At 34.7% G+C, this 15,612-nt stretch overlaps 1 protein-coding gene across 2 annotated transcripts in view; it reads left to right on the plus strand.

The window, feature by feature from the left end:
- Positions 1-15,612, plus strand: part of EXOC6B (exocyst complex component 6B) — a 583,153-nt gene that overhangs the window by 150,198 nt on the left and 417,343 nt on the right. The window lies entirely within an intron of this gene.

Genomic DNA, 15,612 nt, shown 5'->3' on the forward strand with positions numbered 1-15,612 from the left:
TGATTCCAACTATGTGACATTCTGGTAAAGGCAAAACTATGGAGACAGTGAAAAGATCAGGGTTAGGGGACGGAGAAGAGAATGAATAGGTGGAGCATAGGGCATTTTTACGATAATGAAACTATTCTGTATGATTCTATAATGGTGGATACATGACATTATGCATTTCAAAACCCACAGAACTGTACAATAAAGAATGAACCTTAATGTAACCTACGGACTTGAGTTATTAATTTATCATTATTGATTCATCAGTTGTAACAAATTTGCCATACCTATGCAAAAATGTTCTTAAAAAAAAGTCATTCTTTAAAAAGAAAAGGCAGGCAAATAACTGGAAAACATTGGTATTTTGGAAAGTAAATAGTTAATATCTTTAAAACATTTTTTTATTGTGGAATATTGGGGAACAGTGTGTTTTTCCAGGATGTCAAGTAGTTTTTCAATCTAGTTGTGGAGGGCACAGCTCGCTGGTCCATGTGGGAATCGAACGGGTGACCTTGGTGTTATGAGTACTGTACTCTAACCTGAGCCAACCGGTTGCCTACTGGCGGCTCAGCTCAAGCCGTTGTTTTCAATCTGGTTGTGGAGGGCACACTTCACTGGCACATGTGGGGATTGAACCAGCAACCTTGTTGTTAAAAGCTCACGCTCTAACCAACTGAGCCATCTGGCTGCCCATAGTTAATATCTTGAATTTAGAGATCTCTAAAGACTAAGAAAGAGCCTTATAAAAATGAGCAGAGAACAGACTGTTTACAAAAGAAGACAAGTTCAGTAGAAATAACAGAATTGTGCTTTAAAGCTCTAATATGTCATTTGCCACCTATGACATTGGCAGAGATTTAAGAGAAGATGATAATATGTTGTGACCAAGAATGTAGAGAAACAGCCATTCTCACATACTTCTGATTGGAGGAAGTTTTGGTGAGTGAAATAAAATTTGAGAACACATATCAAAGATTTAAAGTTTTGACCTAGAATTTCATGGTTGGAGGATTAGCCCGTTAAAATTATCAAGCGCGTGTGCAAAGATCTAGTTATAAGGAAATGCCCTGCATGACGGCAGTAAAAAATTGGAAACCACCTAGACGTCCATCATTAGAAGAATGATTATATAAATTATCGTATGTGAATACAGTGGGAAAATGTGCTGAAATGGGTTCTAGAGCAGTAGTCTTCAAACTTGAATGTGCTTCAGAATTACTATGACCTCATCTTCAGAAATTCTGATTTGGTCTGGGGCAAGGGGCCGTGAATTTGCACGTGATCAGCATCTATGATGTTGAGGTTGCTGGTCCAGGGACCATGTTTTGTGAACCACTTTTTAAGAGAAATATTTAGGGAAAGAATGCAGATTATAAATCAGTGTTTATAATCTGTATAATAATATGTGGCAAAATGTTTACAATGATTATATAATGGAAATTTTTGTGATTCTGAAGATGAGGTCCTAGGAATTCTGGAGCACATTCAACTTTGAAAGCACACATTGCTTCTGTGATATGCTTTAGATACTTGGTGGCTTTTCAGACAGGCATACCCTTGACGGCCTGGGCAGTTTCATGAGTGCCTTTAGAGTGAACACGAAGATTTGAACCTCTTGATTTACGTGATTTTGTGGAGTTCTCTGGGTCAAGTGAATAGCAAACCATTTTCAGAGGTCACCTCAGGCTGCTTATGGGAAGAGCTGGGGAGCTTTTTCTAAGGTACTTCTTCCGTATACCGTTTCCTAATTCTACGTTAAGAACTCTTTCTTTGTACTTCCATAGCATTCTTGACTTCTCTTAACGTAAGACCTTCCACATTTTGGTTGCCTCTTTACTTTTCTATATTTGTCATTTAATTTTAAACACTCACAGGGTAGGGATCAGTGCCTGCTATAGAGCGGGAGCTTCAGACATAATTGATTGAGTGAATAAACAGATGGAAAACGAAACATGAAGACGAGAGGTAGAGACTGATGCACTGATGTATGGGCCTTGTAGCCTGCTCTGGTTAGACTAGAATTCTCTTTACGTCCCTTTTCTACCAGAAGCTAAACTTGGAAAGGATTTGATAGACAATTATCCTGATGACTAAAGAGCTAGAAAGTATACCCAATGAGGCAAAATTCAGGGAATCGAGAGGGTTGAGTACCCTGAAAGTTAGCATGATGATCTAATAACTATCTTTAAAGATATGCATGCACAGTTCATTTTCTAAGAGTATTGATAAGCTGTTGTCCACCATTTCATGAGGAAAGAATTTGATTTCATTCTATAGCAGAACCTAAATTCAAAAATTCAAAGATGGGGAAAAAAATTTAACGACTGCCAATAAGTCCTGGAATTATTTACTGAGACAATGGGAAATGCTAATTTTTGTTTTGTTTTAATTTGTAAAAGCCTTGTAAGTAGAGAAATATTATAAAGAAAATAAAGGCGATTTTGATGTTTACTTTGTCAATCAGTAAAATGCAGATAATTGTAGTGCCTCGGATACTATGGGGATTTAAAACTAAAGTTTCTCACCCAGCAATACGACTTCTAGGTATTTACGTGAAGAAATACAAAACACTAATTCACAAAGATATATGCATCTCTATGTTCATTATTTACAATTGCCAAGATATGGAAGCAACATAAGTGTCCATAGATAGACAATTGGATAAAGATATAGTACATAGATACAATGGAATATTGGTTGGCCATAAAAAAGAATGAAATCTTAACCATTTGCGACATGGATGGACCAAAGGGTATTATGCTAAATGAAGTAAGTCAGACAGCAAAAGACAAATACTGTATGATTTCTCTTATATTTGGAATCTAAAAACCAAATAAATGAACAAACAAAACAGAAACAAACTCATAGATACTGAGAACAAACTGATGGTTACCAGATGAGAGGAGGGTTGTGGGACTGGGTGAAAAAGGTGAAGGGAGTAAGAAGTACAAATTGGTAGTTACAAAATAGTCATGGGGATGTAGAGTACAGCATAGAGAATATAGTCAGTAATATTGTAATAACTACGAGTATGTTTGGTGTCAGATGGGTACTAGATGTATCAGGGGAGTCATAAGTTATATAAATGTCTAACCACTGTGCTGTGTACCTGAAATTAATACAACTTTGAATGTCAACTGTCACTGAAAAATAAGGAAAAAAAAACTAAACAAAAATTTCTCCTCCAAAGAGCTGTTCATATTTGAATATTGTTAATGGAGAATAGTTTTTCTAATTTTTAGGTAGCCTCAGTAATTTCCTCTCAAGATTTAAGAAATTTTAGCCTTAATCTTTGGAGAAAATACTAATGTCAAAATCTGAGATGTTAATAATCAATATACAGAGAGCTAGTTTGTGGTAACACGAGCCTAGCAATGTTGACTTAAATGAGTGATGTGTATCCTGTATAATCAGTAGAATGTAAGGTTTAGCTTTCTCTGCAGCTGTAGGAGACATATTTAATTAATACTGAAGCAATTATCTTGACAAGTAAATCAAACTCAATTAGATCTCAATTAGAACACTAACATTTTCTCAAATATTGTATGGTTGCCAGATGGTTACACTTTTTTTTTTTTTACCCTCTCCCCTTTTTCTTTTAAAGATTGACTTTCCTACTACTGTGTTCATTAGGTGTAACCATTAAGTTTTGCTTTCTTATTTTTGGGATGAATATTGAAACTTAATGTGTTATGTATCAAAAGTCTCATACCTGGCAATGTGTTGTTTTTTAAATAGAAATTTGGAAAAGTAATAAATGTTCTCATTTATAAAATTAATAAATTCCAAACTAGAGATTGTGGATTACTTAGAAGAGACTTTCAGAAGGTGTTTAATTTATACCCCTGCCGAAGGCAGCCCAAATTACAACACGATCTGTAGATAATTGTGTCATAATTATATTTTGTCTTCAAGTAGAATGGGAACATAGATCTTTAAACTATATAATGCTCACTGAATAAGAAAGTATTGTATCATTTTCTAACCAATTAGTTATACTTAGGACAATTGTGTCTTCAGAGGTTTTCAAGTGCCTTTTCAAAGGTCAACTAAATTTATATCAATTCAGATCCAACTACTTCACCTCAGTCTTAAACTTAATTTCCTACATCTTATTTGATTGTTCACTCACAGGTAAAGGTGGAGGATAATATAGTGGAGGCAGTATTGAATCATGGATTGGAACTGTAGGCTTTGTGGTCAGACTACCTGAATTTTACGTCCTGGCTCTATTACTTCCTAACTGTGATGCTCTGGGCAAGGAATTTAACTTCTGTAATCTACAGTTTAAGTAACAGACTCAAAGGGTACTTAAAGATTTAAAGTGGATAAAACATAAATAGGTTTAGTTTATAATTCCTGGTACATAGTAACACTCTTATTATTCATTTACTTTATCATTGGTTTTATTCATTCACTTTTTCAGTGAATACTTGGGTAAAACTAGTTTTTAGATAAACTTAATTATGAAACTTAAGATTTAGGATTTTGCTACTTAGCATATGTATAAGATTTTCAGGAGAGATGAAATAGTCTTCTAAACTAATTTGTTGTTTCCGTCCTTTTCACTCTTCTATTCATTCTCCAAATATTCTGCATCAGGTGTTGAGAAATATTTTGTATAAAGGACCAGAGAGTAAATACAGATAATAAATATTTTAGGCTTTGGGACCACATACAGTATCTGTCACATTTTCTTTTTTCCCCCCTTAGCTTTTTAATTTTGAAACAATTATAGATTCACAGCAAATTGCAAAGATAATGCAGAGAGGTCTCCTACGCACTTTATACACTTTCCCCAATGGTTATATCTTACATAATTATAGTACAATAGTAAAATCAGGAAATTGATGTTGGTAAAATGTGTGTGTGTGTAAATTCTTGTAACTACCATCTCAGTCTGTAATCAAGATACAGAGCTATTCCATCAAACACAAGACACTCTCTTGTGCTATTTCTTTATAGTGATACCCACCTCCTTATGTCAACATCTCTTATAACTTTTGGAAACTACTAATCTGTTTCTATTTTTGTCATTTCGACAATATTATGTGAATAGAATCATGCAGTATATTATTTTTTGTGATTGGCTTTTTTCACTTGTTTTTGAGATATGTTGTTTCATCTTATGAATGTGCCACAGTTTGTTTATTGTGTGTAGTTTATGAGGAATTCGTCCATTTCATCTAAGCTGTCAAATTTATGTGTGCAGTGTTGTTTCTAATTTTTCCTTATTATTCTTTTCATGTCTGTACAATCTGTGGTGATATCCCCCGGTTTGTTCCTTATTTATTATGTCTTTATTCTCATTGTCAGTCATGTTAGAAGTTTGTCAATTTTATTGATATTTTCAAAGAACCACTTTTTATTTAATTGATTTGACTATTTTCCTGTTTTCAATTTAATTGATTTGTGCTTTTATCTTTACTGTTTCCTTCCTCTGCTTGTTTTGGGTTTGTTTTGCTCTTCTTTTTCTACTTTCTTGAGGTTGGAGCTTACAACATTGATCTGAAATTTTTCCTCTTTTCTAATGTATATAATTAGTGCTTTGAATATCCCCACTGGTTTAAATGTGTCCTACAAATATTGATGTGCTTTATTTAGATTTTCATTTAGTTCAATCTATTTTAAAATTTCCTTTGAGACTTTCTCACGACCCATGTATTTGCTTAGAAGTGTTTTGCTTAGTTTCCAAGTGTATGGGAGATTCATTATTTTCACAGATCATACTCCTATGATTTCAGTTCTTTCAAGTTTGTTGACGTATATTTTATGGCCCAGAATATGGTCTATCTTGATATATGTTTGTGGATACTTCAAAAAACAAATGGGTGTTCTGTTGTTATTGTGTGGAGTGTTCTATTAATGTCAATTAAATCTTGTTGGTTGATGGTATTGAGTTCTGCATCTTGTTGATTTTGTTGTCTACTTGCCCTATCAGTTGTTGAGATAGGGGTGTTGAATCTACAGCTATAATTAAATTTGTCTATTTCTCCTTTCCATTCTATCAGATGGTCTCCACTGACACCTTGCAGGGGTTCTTTGTTACTTCCTGGCAGGGATTAAAGTCCTGGGTCCCTAATCCACCTTTTCTGACAGCATCCAAAAAGGGTGGGGGGAGTTAGTGCACCTCATTATAGTCTGGAGGTGGTGGGAGTCTCAGCTTCTCATAGGCCTTTGAGGAGGTGGTGGTGGGTGGGGTTGGAGTTTTTCTGTGGTATTTGGCTGGAGTTGTTACTGTGTAAAAGTTTTTTGTCTTGGTAGATGGTCCCATTCCTGTTTTTTTGGCTAGCGACAGAAATTTTTGGATCTTTTTTTGTCTGATTTTATTGGCTTTTCCAGGTTGCTGACTTCCCTAGTATCTAGTCTGCTATACATGAGTCAAAATAAAATCCAGAAAACTCACTGCCATGTTGTTTTTTGGGTCCTGAGGTCCGTAGATGGTCTGCCACCATCTCACCTCCTCTCAGACTCTTTATGTAATGTTTAAAGTTTTTATCTGTAGTTAGCAGGAAGAATAAAAAAAAAAAGTACATCTGTTCTGTCTTTCTAGAAGTGGAAATCTGTTTTGTTTTCAATAGATTTTTTCCCCCCAAGACTTTTATTTTTTTAGAGCAGTTTTAGGTTCATAGAAAAATCGAGAGGAAGTTACAGAGATTTCCCATATAGTCCCCACCCCTACACATGCATAGCTATTCCCATTATCAGCATCACCCATCAAAGTGGTGTATTTGTTGCAGTTGATGAACATAGATTAACATGCCATAATCGCCCAAAGTCCATAGTTTACATTATGTTTAACTCATTCGATACCCATAGTTTACGTCATGGTTTACTCTTGGTTTTGTACATTCTTTGGGTTTGGACAAATGTATAATGACATGTAACTACCATTATGGTATTACACATAGTATTTTCACTACCCTGGAACTCCTCTAGCTTCGCCTGTTCACCACCCCGGCTCAACCCTTGGCAACCACTGATATTTTTACTATCTCCATAGTTTTGCCTTTCCTGAATGTCATGTAATTGTGATCGTAAAGTGTGTAGTCTTTTTAGATTGACTTCTTTCACTTAGTAGTATGCATTTAAGATTCCACCATGTTTTTTCATGGCTTGATAGCTCAGTTTTTTTTTTTAAGTGCTGAGTAATATTCCATTGCCTGGATGTACCACAGTTTATTTATTTATCCATTCACCCACTGAAGGTTTCTTTCAAGTTTTGGAAATAATGAATAAGGCTATTCTAAGCATTTGTGTTCAGGATGCAGTTTTTGTGTGAACATAAGTCTTCAATTCCTCTGAGTAGACACCAAGGAGCATAGTTGCTGAATTGTATGGTAATAAGAGTATGTTTAGTTTTATAAGAAACTGCCAGACTGCCATGCCATCTTATATTCCCATCAGTAATGAATGAAAGTTCCCGTTGTCCCACATTCTCATCATATTTGGTGTCAGTATTCAGGATTTTGGCCATTCTAATAAGTGTGTAGTGGTATCTTGTTTTTTTTACAATCCTTAAAAATGTTGGAAATCCATTCTTAGCTCAAGGACTACTGTGTTTCCCCGAAAATAAGACCTATCTGTACTGGCAGCTGTAATGCGTCTTTTGGAGCAAAAATTAATATGCGAGCCAGTAATATTATATTATATTATGCCCAGTATTATATTATATTATATTACATTATACCAGGTCTTATATTAATTTTTGCTCCAAAAGACGCATTAGAGCTGATGGTCTGGTTAGGTCTTATTTTTGGGGAAACATGGTATACAAAAAGATTATGTATGAGCCAGTAATGGAGTGGCTCTGGTTCACAGGCTGTGGTTTATCAATGTGATAGTTGCCTATATGTTTTTAATGTCATCTTAAGTCTTTCTTTTGGTTGCCCCAGATACTGCAGCCACTGGCTTTTTTTTTTTTTTTTAAACCTGTTAACTTTTTCTTCTCTTGGAACTTCACAAATGCTCTTTCTTTCATCTGGTTCATTCTTATATCCATTGTCTCTGTGTGTCTCCTATTCATCCTTCAGATTTCAGCTTAAATATCGTAATTTCAAATGGACCTTTCTTGACCCTTAGCAATCTAAGTTAGATCCCCCATACTACTTCATAACACTGTCCACTTTTTTTTTATAATACTTATGACAAAATCTTATTCGAAATTTAACATTTGTTTTTATTTTACAAAATTGTAAGTTCTTTAATGGAACAGACCCTGTCTGTTTTAGTCAACAGCTTACACGGCTCTAGAACAATTATTTCAACACTCAACACAATAGTTGACATGTCAGTTTTATTAAGAGGAAGTTGAAACTTCCATTGGATTCAGCCCTAAAATATTGTTCTACGTTTTTTACCTATGTTTGCTAATTTAGTATTCATAGAATTCTGTAAGGCAAATATTGTTATTCCTTTGTATAGGTGAGGATGCTGAAGATGTAAGAGCTAAAGTAATTTGTTTAAGGTTAGAGAGTTAGAAAGGACTAGAGTCAGGTGGTAGCCTGAATCCAAATTTATTTTGTTTTATTAGCAGTTCTCCTTGAGGCTTCAGAATCTTGATAGTGATAGCAGATGGGGAAGTGATAATAAAAGAACAACAACAACAACAAAAATAAACACGATATGATCCTTCCTAGTTCCTTTCCCAGTTCAGAGGCTGGAAAACCTGGCCACCAGGAATGTGCTCCTATGTTTAGAATTCCTGCACCTCCACCTGCTGGCAGACAGAGTACTTTGTGTTAAAGGGCTTAATATATTTGGTCAGTACATATTTTGTATTTTGTAATTGCTGTTGAGCTAATAAACTAATGAGGCAGAGTTAAATAAATGCTATAATATAAAATTTAAAAAGGATATACAAGTGGATATACTGAGGAGGATACAGTTTAATCCAGCTGAACAGTTTAAAGAAGTTTGTTCACAAACCAAGCCCTTCATTGGGAAGGCAGGCTGTAAATTAAGAAGCTGGTGTCTAAGACTTATTTCTTGGAGGACAATTAGTGTACTCTCTTACTGAGTGTAACATTAGATACTAAGAAGTTAGAAGGTAAGCTAAGTGGAACATAAGAGACTACCATTATTAAATTTTTCCTTATTTTCCTCTAGAATTTTTGTCTCCATGGCTGTACTGTTAAAGATACATTCTTGTACTGTATATGCAATTGTGTGTCTTATTTTACACATATACTAATATGTATTTTCATGTTGCTATATATCCCATGGGAATATCACTTTTAACAAATGTTTTGTATTCATTTAGAGAGTCATTATGCTATATGCTAATTATTTCTACTAAATGATGGATGTTTAGATTATTTCCAGCTTTTTAAAATATCAAAATATTAACTATGTGCCCATAGCTTTTCCCGTATTAAAACAATTTCTTTGAGATGGAGTCTAAGAAATGGAATTATTGCATTCAAGAATATAAGTATCTTTTTTTAAGAATATAAATATCTTGAAGGCTGTTAGCACACATTAAAAAGTTGTTTTCCAAATTGGATTTTCACATTTTACTGATACTTTCAGAGAGTTTCTGTTTCATTGTACTCTTGCCCATAGCATGTATATTATTTTCTTCAGTCTTTTAAAATTTAATAGGCATTGTTTTACTCTGCTTTTTTGTAATCACTAGTAACACTAAACATTTTAACTGTGTTTTCCCACTAGATATACTTGTCTTTTATGATCCGTCTGTTCATTTTTCTTGTTCATTCTTCTGTTCTATTGGAAACTACTACCTAATTAAATTTTTTTTTAAATCATCAATTTATATCTACTCCCAATCTTTTTCTTTTATTTTTTCTTTTCTTTTTTTTGGGTGTGATTTCTTGTTGTTTTGTTTGGACATTTATATTTGATCCTGTGTGTTTTTTATTTTTTTAATAGTTTGAGTGTTTTCCCCCCATAATTTTTGTGGAATTTTTTTGGGGGGAGTTTGTATAGTGTGATATAAAAATCTAAATTGCTTCTCAGGTTGGCATCACCATTTATTGGATAATTCTTGCATTCTGTTATAAATGAGAGTCCTGCACATGCCTGTGTGTTTGTGCATTATCTTTCACAGGTTTGACATCAGACTTAAACATTGTCTCTGGATGGAGTGGAGCGGTAGGAGTCCTATGTAATAGTAACATGGGATTATGGATAATTTATCTTTGATTCATTTAAGTTACATTGTTTTACACAGAAATACATATAAGTACATACATCTATAAGTATACACACACATACATAATTCTATGCTTTAGAACTATCAAGGCGTATTAAGTATGCCATGTTGCTTGTAGAGGTGATGATATACTTTCCCTAACAAATAGAAGTTAGTTTTTGTAGACTGCTCTGATTAGCTGTGGTAATGCAAAGTCATGCTGAATGTATTACATAGTTTGCTATGTTGGGCCATCACTTGGGATTATTTAGTTGGGTTTGCTGATTTGATACAGTGCCAGTGTTTCTCCTGTAGGGTTGACTACTGTAGCGTTATTACGCAGATTGCTGCTTCCTCCTGAGATTTGCACTTGAGCATTAGACATTTTTTCAAGGTAAAAATACAGTTAATATGCTTTAGGAGTGCCATGTCTCCTATTGTAATTATTTAATTAGACAGCTTGGGAGTTCTTTTCTCTCATATTTCGCTTGAGAAGTAATCCTGTATTTCCTAATGTCTTCTGGCAGCAGCATTGCTTTAAAAAATGTAAAAAGTTTTATTTTGTTTAAAAAATATATACATATTTATTGTACAACACAGAAGAGGATATAGGAGTTTGATGATCTCAGAGTGATATTCCAGAGGTCACAATGGAAGGGTTGGGGGAGGAGGTCACGACATGCATAGGACTAGGTCATACTGGGACAAATGTTGCATATTCAGTTAACTGCAAGAACCAAGCAGGTATGTAAATGAGCATAGTGCGGACTGTGCTGGTCTAAGGGGGCTAGCTACTATTCAGCTCTAGGTGATTATTTCTGTGGGACAATATAGGCTCAATGTTACCAGATCTTAAAACTCCCCTCCCCCCAAGACATATTAACAACCTGGATTTTTGTGTGAATTCTCCTAATTTCTAAAAAGTGGCAGGTCACACATTTGTGATATCTCGCTTAGGAGATCTAAAGAGCAAATGGGGATAACAGTCTGGAGGATGATAGATGATTAAAGAGAGTTAGACTTCAATCACTAAGGTAAATGGATGCGAGGCATGATAGAATTAGTACCTATGAAATGATGGTGGGTAACCAGATCTCTTGGTCTGGTCCTGAATATTTCTTTCTGCATCTGTTGGCTCTTTGAGGTTTGGCCTGATGTAATGCTATCCGTGGCTAATATTGCTTCCAAAGGCTTGCAACCTGGTGAGTATTAAAGACAAGTAAAGAAGAAATGATAATAAAGGACAGTGAGTGTAATAATAGAGGAAGTACAGGGCATTTCTGAATCTCAGAAGAGGGCTATCTGACTCAGATTTGGATGATCAGGGAAGGCCTCCCATAAAAAGTGGTGTATCAGCTGAGAGAAAGGAGCTTGATGAAGATGGGATGGTGAGTGGGCAGAGAACAAAATTTACACAGGCCTGAAGGCTAGGGAAGATGGTGCATTTAGCAGATGTAAAGTAATTCACTTCTTGTTAACTATGCCTCATTTTTAACATTGTTTTATATCATTGGTTCCTTTGTTCCTGTTCATCCAAGGTAAAGAACTACAAATTGAGTACAAAGACCAATGAACAGATAACGGGTTGAATATAAAGTACAATGATAAGTAAATCCCTGAGATGAGACGATTGTTGCTATTTCTGCTATTGTCGTAGGATCCTTCGTGTTGAGTATTGGCTCTCTTATCAGAATAAAGATGTTAAGAGTATGCTTATTATATTACTGATTAGTACTTATCAGTACTAATATCAGAATAAAGATTCTGAAATGTCTTTACAGGGTGGTGAATCCAGCTTCATCCATTAGAATTAAATTTCATCTTGAGTTAATATTTTATCTTGAATACATTGCACTGCTCTTAAATAAAAAATAACCAATTTTAAGCGTAGGATGGGGAAAGTTTATAAGCAATATGTGTGTGGAAGCAGTGCGAAGGCTGCGTGAATAGGTTAGTATGGGTTGAGGGAGATGACAGTCCCATCTTGTTCTATTTGGAATTCACCTGGAATGTTATAGTCCACTTTCGGTACCAGTTTAATAGACTGTAAGTGATGCAGAACGTCTTCAGAGGAAGGGAAATAGAGGAGCTATCCAACAAAACACTATTGCATATGGTGAGTAGTTGAAGGAAGGAATAAAAGATATTTTTTAATCTAGAAAACAGATCATGGCCGTTGATATACCTTTATATTTTAAAAGGGTTAAACATGGAAAATTGATTTGAATTCTAGTTTTTTGGCACCAAGAGAGTAGCATTATAGCAGATGGATAGAAGCTTGGGGTTGGAGAAAGATGAGGATGCAGGAAGAAAGCAAAGGGATGGGAAGTAACGTTCCATACTATACATGTAACTTGGTACGTATCAAGTAATATAACCCTTACAATACTCACCACATCAAGTATTATTTAAAAACTAATTTTCTATAAAACATTAATTTTTTATGTTACAAAATATTTTTGAAAGTTTGCTAATTCCATGTTTGCTTAAAACTGTATTTAAAAACCGATCTTCTACTTCAGATGGCTTGCACATCCTGCTTTTACAAAACTAGCTAAACAACAAATGCATCTATAAGAATTCATATATAACAAAGATACCACAACTAAAAATGAGATACAACCTACATTTTTGTATTTCTTTTGAGTGGATTCTCCAATTCTGGCATTTTCTGAATACAAAGCACCAGGGACATACTATGTGATTTCTTCTCAAAAAAAAAAAAAAAAAAAAGGGGGATCGCAAGGAAAAGATAGGCTTCTGCCAGGTCCCCACAGAGCACACGCTTCTAGGATGACAAAATTATGCAGGGTAATTGATTAACAACCAACACTTTTCATTAACAACCCTTCTAAGAGCTTTTGTTAGTAATTTTATTGACTTTTTTCTTTGAATATAAAAAAATAATATTTTTTACTTGAAGCTAACTACCTCCGAAAAAGCCTTTCCATCTCAGGAGTGATTTATGTGGATGGAATACAGGTTGCGTAACAGTGTACAGCATAGTTTGTTAAATTACAAAGCTTATTCTCTATGAGTGATAAGTTATTATACAATTGGGCAGAGATCTCTGATGTGGCACCAGTAAAGGGAGCGCGGCTGCAATGGAGAGTGTTTTTAATATGTACGTTTGCAGGGTCTTAAGACTCAATTAGAAAAGGAATTTGGTTTGTAGTTTGCCCTGACTTTTGGTAACCGGAGATGCAGAGATGAAAAAAGGAACAGTTTTGCATGCACAACAGCATTGAGAACAGCTGAAGAAAAACAATAAGACACTGGTTTTCCATTTTGCTTACTAAAAGCTTGTGCATGAATTCTGTCCTCATCCCCTATTTTTATAATAGCTCAGAGGGAAGTCTCGCCTTACTCAACTACAAAACATACGCTATTCCTCTGATACTGCTCTCTTTCTTAAATCTTCAACCCTCTGCAACAGAACACTCAGTCAGCCTCATTAAATAGAAATGAAAATTGCTTCTGAATTCTATGTCCAATAAAGCACAGATCAGAATCATCTTAATTAAGATCATGGACCAGTAGGGATCAAACTTTAGCCCACAGCATGAGATTAGTATACCTTAGATGGCTAATAAATATATTTAAAAATAATATAAAAGCGAAAAGAGGTCTTCTCCCATTTACATAAGTAGATTATGGGAGGAAAAAAGCTCCTCCTTCTCAAAGTTAGCAATATTTATTAATATGTGTAAATTATTGTACCAGTTAGATGCCAAAAATTATTAAAAGGTCATGATGATGTCTTTAATATTATTACAGTCAACATGAGAAGACAAACTATAACACACAGAGAGGAACTAAAATGGTAGTATATAAATAACAATTGTAGGCAATGTGTAGGAAAGATTGTTGGAGCAGGAAGTGATCACTGTTGGTAAAATGGTCAAGGAAAGATAAAAAAACAGAATTTACAGAATCTCACAGTTTTAAGGGACCAAAAAATCATCTTTTTCAATAACCCATTTAAGGATTGACTAGTCTATAATCAGATACCTCTAAAAATTAGAAACTTACGTCTTTGGGTGGGGCTAAATCATAAATTATTGCTCAATTTAAATTTGGGAGCTGTTATACCAGCTATTTGTTATTTTCATGTGAACTCTAAATACTGTTAGGAGTCCTGGGTATTCTCTGCTTGATAACCATTTAGTGTTTATTCTGTTCTTGATAGATCCAATCAGATGAATGCTGAAAGCCATTTATTTCTATTGCTGAATGTGAATTCATTTACAAGAATGAATTTATGATAGTTTTACATTTGATCATTTCTTATTCTTTAAAGATTTTTATTAAAATATAGCTAACGTACAATATTATATTAGTTTCAGGTGTACACCGTAGTTATTCAACATTTATATACCTAAAGAAGTGATCACCATGGTAAGTCCAGCAACCATGTGACACCATACCATGCTATCATAATGTTATTGACTATATTCCCCATGCTGTACATTACATCCCCATGACTTATTTGTTTTATACTGGGAAATTTGAATCTCTTATTCCCTTTCACCTTTTCCCCCCCTTTGAAAATTTTTTCAATTACTGTTGACATTTAGTATTATTTTATATTAATTTCAGGTGTATAGCATAGTATTATAGTTAGACATTTACGTAATTTAAGAAGTGATCCCCCTGACTAGTCTAGTACCCACCTGGCACTGTACATAGTTATTGCCATATCATTGACTATATTCCCTATGCTTTATTTTACAACCCCATGACTATTTCATAACTATCCATTTGCACTTAATCCCTTCACTTTTTTCATACCACCCCCAAACCCCCTCCCATCTGGCAACCATCATCTTGTTCCCTGCATCTATGAGTCTGTTTCTGTTTTGTCTATCTGTTTATTTTGTTCTTTAGATTCCACATATAAGTGAGATCATATGGTATTTATCTTTCTCTGTCTGACTATTTCACTTAGCATAATACCTTCCAGATCCATCCATGGTGTTGCAAATGGTAATATTTCATTCTTTTTTGCAGCCCAGTAATGTTCCATTGTATATATGTACCACAATTTCTTTATCCAGTCATCTACTGATGGGCACCTAGATTGCTTCCATGTCTTGGCTGTTGTAAACAGTGCTGCAGGGATTGCGAATCACTTTTCAAAGTAGTGTTTTGGGTTTCTTCAGATAAATACCCAGAAGTGGAATTGCTGGGTAATAAGGTAGTTCTACTTTTAAGTTTTTGAGGAGCCTCCACACTGTTTTCCATGTGGCTGCACCAATTTGAAGTCCCACCAACAGTGCACTAGAGTTCCCTTTTCTCCGCATCCTCGGCAACACATGTTTGTTGATTTATTGATGATAGCCATTCTGACAGGTGTGAGGTGATAGCTCATTGTGGTTTTAATTTGCATTTCTCTGGTGATTAGTGATGTTGAGCATCTTTTCATGTCTATTGACCACGTGTATGTCCTCTTTGGAGAAATATCTATTCAG

This window comes from Rhinolophus hipposideros (genome assembly GCF_964194185.1).
Source record: "Rhinolophus hipposideros genome assembly, chromosome: 12".
NCBI lineage: Eukaryota > Metazoa > Chordata > Mammalia > Chiroptera > Rhinolophidae > Rhinolophus > Rhinolophus hipposideros.